Genomic DNA, 5769 nt, shown 5'->3' on the forward strand with positions numbered 1-5769 from the left:
TTTTGATCACACTGTAAACATTGACGATGTGTTATTTACTGGAAAATCCTGTTTTCAGTTGTAGTGTGGCTCCTCCATAGCACACACTTTTTTTTTTTTTTTTTTTTTTTTTTTTTTTCCCGAGACAGGGTTTCTCTGTGTAGCTTTGGCGCTTTTCCTAGAACTCACTCTGCATCCCAGGCTGGCCTCAAACTCACAGAGATCCCCTGCCTCTGCCTCCCCAGTGCTGAGAGTAAAGGCATGTGCCACTACTGCCTGGCTCATAGCACACACTTTTAATTCAAGAGCTTTCTGCTTATTATAAACAGGATTGAATAAAGTCAATCATAGGTCAAGAGGCAGAGCAAGCAACCAGCTGACAGGAAGTGAACAAGAGAAAACCATAGGGAGTAAGAGGGAGTCAGGAGGATTGATAGAGAGATGCCCAGGAAGAGGAAGGGAGGGGCATTCAATTTGAGGTTTTTGTTGTTTGAGGGGGTGGAAGGAGAGGGAGTTTTTGGGGGGGATGTCGGCTGAGGAGGAAAGTCAGCTAGGTGTTTTCTCTGCCTCTCTGAGCTCGCAGGCTTTCACCCCAGCATCTGGCTCCCAAGTCTTTATTGGTAAAATAGAACAATTGAGATTTAGTCAAAACAACATCTGTCCAGGCCTTTCTGGCTTTTAGAATCTCCATGGAGAAGTCAGGTGTTTTCTAATACGTCTACCTTTATATGTTCCTTGGTCTTTCCCCCTTGCAGCTTTTAATAATTTTTTGTTGTTGTTCTGTACATTTAGTGTTTTGATTATTATGTGCCAAGAGCACTTTCTTTTCTGGTACAGTCTACTTGGTATTTGGTGTTCTATATACTTCTTATACCTTGCTAGGCATCTCCTTTAAGTTAGGGAAATTTTCTTCTGTGATTTTGCTGAAAATATTTTCTGTGCCTTTGACATGGATTTCATTTCTTCCCTTCCTCTATTCCTATTCCTCATAGATTTTGTCTTTTCATAGTGTCCCAGATTTGCTGATGTTCTGTGCCAGGGGTTTTTTAGATTTAAAAAGTGTCTTCAGTGCCTGAGTTCCCCTTTCATCTCTTGTATTGTTGGTGAGGCTTGCCTCTGAGGTTCCTGTTTGAGTTCCTTAATTTTTCATTTCCTGGTTTCCCTCAGTTTGAGGTTTTTGGTTTTTTTTTTTTAACTTTTTTTTTTTTTTTTTAAAGATTTATTCATTTATTATGCATACAGTGTTCTGCCTGCACGTATGCCTGCAGGCCAGAAGAGGGCACCAGATCTCATTACAGATGGTTGTGAGCCACCATGTGGTTGCTGGGAATTGAACTCAGGACCTTTGGTAGAACAAGCAGTGCTCTTAACCTCTGAGCCATCTCTCCAGCCCCGTTTTTTTTTTTTTTTTTTTTTTTTTTTTTTTTTTTTTTTTTAATTGGTCCTATTTCCACTTTCAGGTCTTGAACTGTTTTATTAATTTCCTTTCACTGTTTGATTTTGTTTTCCTCTCTCTCTCTCTCTCTCTCTCTCTCTTCTCCTCTCTCTCTCTCTCTCTCTCTCTCTCTCTCTCTCTCTCTCTCTCTCTCTGTTTGGGTTTCTCTGTGTAGTCCTTGCTGTCCTGGAACTCACTCTGTAAACTAGGTTGGCCTTGAACTCAGAGATCTGCCTGCCTCTGACTTCTGATTTCATAGATTTCTTTAAGGGATTTTATTCATTTTCCCTTTAAGGACCTCTATTATATTTATAAAGGCTTTTGTTTTGTTTTGTTTTGTTTTGAGACAGAGTTTCTCTGTGTAATAGCCCTAGCTGTCCTGGAACTCACTCTGTAGACTAGACTAGCTTCAGAGTGCTGAGATTAAATGCGTGCACTACCACTGCCTGGCCAACAGAGGCTGTTTTAAGATCTTTTTCTTGTGCTTCTGCTATGCTGGAATATTCAGCGCCTGCTGTGGCAGGGTTACTGGGCGCTAGTGGAGACATACTGTCCTGGCTGTTATTGATTGTGCTTTTTATGTTGGCGTCTAGGCATCTGTGTTTGGGAGAATTGCAATTCTAGGTGCTGATATCTGGCCTTGTCCTTTTTGGGTGGTGTTTTGTTTCTTGGTTTCTGTTGCACTTTCTGGTTCTTAGGAGAGTGTGATAGCTGTGTGCTGCCTGGTAGGAATTTCTTCTGGGATCCTGACAGGTAGGGCTACTGGGGGTTCCAGGAGTTGGGATGGGTTAAAAGGTGTTGGAGGAGTCTAGCAGAGTTACTGTATCAAGGGCAAACATTAGAACAGAATAGTTGTTTTCATTGTTTCTAAGGTAAACATCACAATGAATAGTTGTTTTCGGAGGACTTTGACATTGAAGAAATCTCAGTGGAAAGATTGTTTTCTTTCATTCAAACAGTGATTGTTTTTTGTCCTTTTTAGAGTTGTTTTTCTGAAGCAGCTTTACAGCCTTTGTGTAACTTTGTCACAAGATGTTCCTGGTCCACCTGGAGCTCTTGAATTATTGGGTACTGCAAACAGTAGACAATAAAGACTAAAGTGTGGGGTGTGTGTGTGATGCTTTTCTTCAGAAAAACATATAGATCAAGGACTTTGGTATGATGAACTTGTTTATCCAAAAAAACCAACTTTGTGTAACCATCAATAAACACGCCTTTGAATGGCTGTTTGGAGTTCAGTCCATCAGAGGCTACATGTTCCTGCTGCCACACGGGCCTAAACTTCATCTTGGAGTGACCTCCTTCTTTGATCATCTCATACAACACAGAACACCTGGCATGGAGGAGGGGCTCGGGGGTGGGGCACAGGAGGGAGGAAAGCAGGTGTTCATCAGGATCTGTTTAGTCCCCTAGGCAGAGAGTGAGGAGAGGCCAAAGCTGATGGTCTGCTACAGAGCTGGGGATGAGACTGGTGGACTGGTGTGACAGGGCTGGACAACACAGAGGCTCCTCCGTCTTGTATTCTTGCTGAGGCCATTTTAGGTTTAAGTGGAATTTGATCTCCTTGATGGAGAATCCCGTGGAAAATTACCCAACTCTATTCTAGGAACCTGAGGTCAAGATGCTCCAGCTAACTTATCTCAACTTCTAGTAACCTGTTTGCTTCCCCAAACCCTCCGCTGTAGCTGCTGAACGAGATGCCAGAATGCGGTTTCTGCCTCTAAAAGCCCCTTGCTCTAAATGCTCGAAACTACTCTTGGGTCCTGAGTACCTGGGTGTAGTTCTAGCCGGCTGTCATAAAGACTTTCAATTGGCTGTAAACTGTATCTGAGCGGTCATCTCTGGTGGGCTCCACGTAACATGGTACTTGGAAGAATGGAGGGAGAGGTGAGGACTGGCAGTTAGCCTGCCTGCTTCCCTCCTGGCCAGAGTGGCCTGCAGGTTCCCAGGGAATGCCTCTTGGAGTTCGGGGCTGGGATAAAGCAATGTGTAAAGCTTAGAGAGGGGAGGGAAAGATCCGTGTGATCTGCTGGAGGTGGGGGTGGGGAGGAGGAAGGCCACAGCAGATGTTCTGCTACAGAACTGGAGGTAAGGCTGGGGGACTGGATTTGGAGGAGAGGGAGAGTGGGTTAACCTACTGGCTTCCTTGGTCAGAGTGGCCTGTGGGTTCCCGGGGAGTGCTGTTGGAGTTGGGGGCTGGGATAAAGCAGTTAAGTTGGGGGATGGACGTTAGGAGGGGAAGATCTGTGTGATCCACTGGAGAGGGGAGAAGGCTGAATCAGGACTACAGAGATGGGGATAAGACTGGGGGATTGGATTTGGAGGAGGGGAGGGAGAGGTGTTTGCCTACCTGAGCAGTCTTTTTAACACTTAACCTCCCTCCCACCAGATGCCTCCTAGAATCTCAAATCCACCCCCTATTTCCTTAGGTATGCGTGTGTTGTGTGTGGTGTATGGATGTGTGCACATGTATGTGGGTACATGTGCCTGTGGGCAGAATGTGGAGGCTAGAGGACACTGGATGTCTTCCTTCATTGTTTTCTGTGACTGAACTGGAAGCTGGTCGTTTGGAGTAGACTGGCTGGCCAAAGAGCTCCAAGGATCTGCCTGTCTCTACTTCCTCATGGGTTCTGGGGATTCAGACTCAGGTTCTCATGCTCACACAAAGTGCTCTTAGTGACTGAACCCCCTCCCTGGACCTTTGTTCTCTATTCCTAAAGGCTTTTCACTTTAAAAAGGTTAGAGTAGGACATGGTGTCCTAAGCCTTTAATCCTAGCACTTGGGAAGCCAGGTGCATCTCTGGCAATTTGAGGCCAGCCTGGTCTACACAGAGTCCCAGGGCAGCCAGAGCTACACAGTGAGACCCTGTTATTGAAATCACACATTCTCCATATGGGTTGCTGTAACTGGATGCTGAGCTGGGTAGGTTAAACAATGGAAGTGGTAAGTCGAGCATATTTGTTCGAGAAAGGTTTCTCTCATGACTGGAGTCTGGTTCTGGAGAGACGTTCATACCTTATAGAGAGCACTTGCTGTTCTAGGAGCTGGGAAGTCTGGGATTGGTGTCTGCAAGAAAGCTTCTGGTGTGGGCATGCTGCTCTGCTCCATTCTGTTTCCTATGTAGAGAGCAGAGGGAGGAAGCAGTCTGACTCCAGCCTCTTCTTATGAGGTCCCTGACACCATTGGAGGGCTCTACACATCTCCAAATGGCATCACAATGAGAATTTGAGTTTTCGGAAAGTTCTTGCCCATACCTATATCACAAATGTTTCCCTATGCTTTCCTCTGGCAGTTTAAAGTTAATGTATTTGCTTTACTATGAATTGAGGGTGTGTGAGAGGCCATCTCACTTTGTAGCCATGGCTGGCCTTGAACTCACAGATAGTCTGCTTCCTGAGTGCTGGGACTAAAGCTGTGTGCCACTGTGCCAAGTTTATGATTTTTTGGGCAGAGGAGATGCAGATTTCATTTCATTCTCTTTTCCAGATTTTTGTGTGTTGTATGCAATGTGAATTAAGTGTGTTTCTAGGGCCCTTGTCAGAAGAGTATACTGGATATCCTGGAACTGGAGTTACAGACGGTTGTGAGCCGCCCTGTGGGAACCCACCCTGGGTCCTCGGCAAGAGCAACAAGTGCTGTACCATCGCTCTGTCCTTATCTCATTGTTCCAGCCAGCCAGGCACAGTGTAGGTTTTCATATCTCTGTTAAAAACTGGATGTTTAAGTCAGGCAGTTGTGGCACAAACCTTTAATCCCAGCTCTCCAGAGGCACCAGAGGCAGTGGCAGGCAGATCTTTGAGTTTGAGGCCAGCCTGATCTACAGAGGGAGTTCCAGGACAGCCAGGGCTACACAGAGGAATCCTGTCTTGAACTCCCCTCCCCTGCAAGAAACCACTAGATGTCTATAGCTGTGTGGGTTGATCTCTGATCCTGTTCGTTCCCTTGGCCTGTCTTTGTGTCCACATGGTGCTGTCTTTGTTGCTATAGCATTCTATGTAGCATAGTCTGAGATTAGAATTATGATACAGCTGGTAGTTGTTTTTTGCTAAGGATTTGATATCTGTGGTCTTTAGTGCTTCAATGTAAATTTGGTTAATTTTTTTCCAGTTTTGTGAGGAATGTCAGTATTTTTTCCTTTGTTACACTCTGATCTCCTGAGGTCTGAGGAATTACACCCACCTGCACCTTTGGACCAGACCAGCTGAAAGGCAGGATGAAGAGCTAGATGCATTTCTAGTTGGAACTGGAAAGCTGATCCATCTTTTGGCTTACGTCAGCTGGACATGACTCCAGACTTTAGAATGTACATCCACTCCTCCCCCTTCCTCCCATTAAGTAGGAGAGTAGACAGTGG

The sequence above is a fragment of the Peromyscus leucopus genome, chromosome 5 (genome assembly GCF_004664715.2).
Source record: "Peromyscus leucopus breed LL Stock chromosome 5, UCI_PerLeu_2.1, whole genome shotgun sequence".
Lineage (NCBI taxonomy): Eukaryota > Metazoa > Chordata > Mammalia > Rodentia > Cricetidae > Peromyscus > Peromyscus leucopus.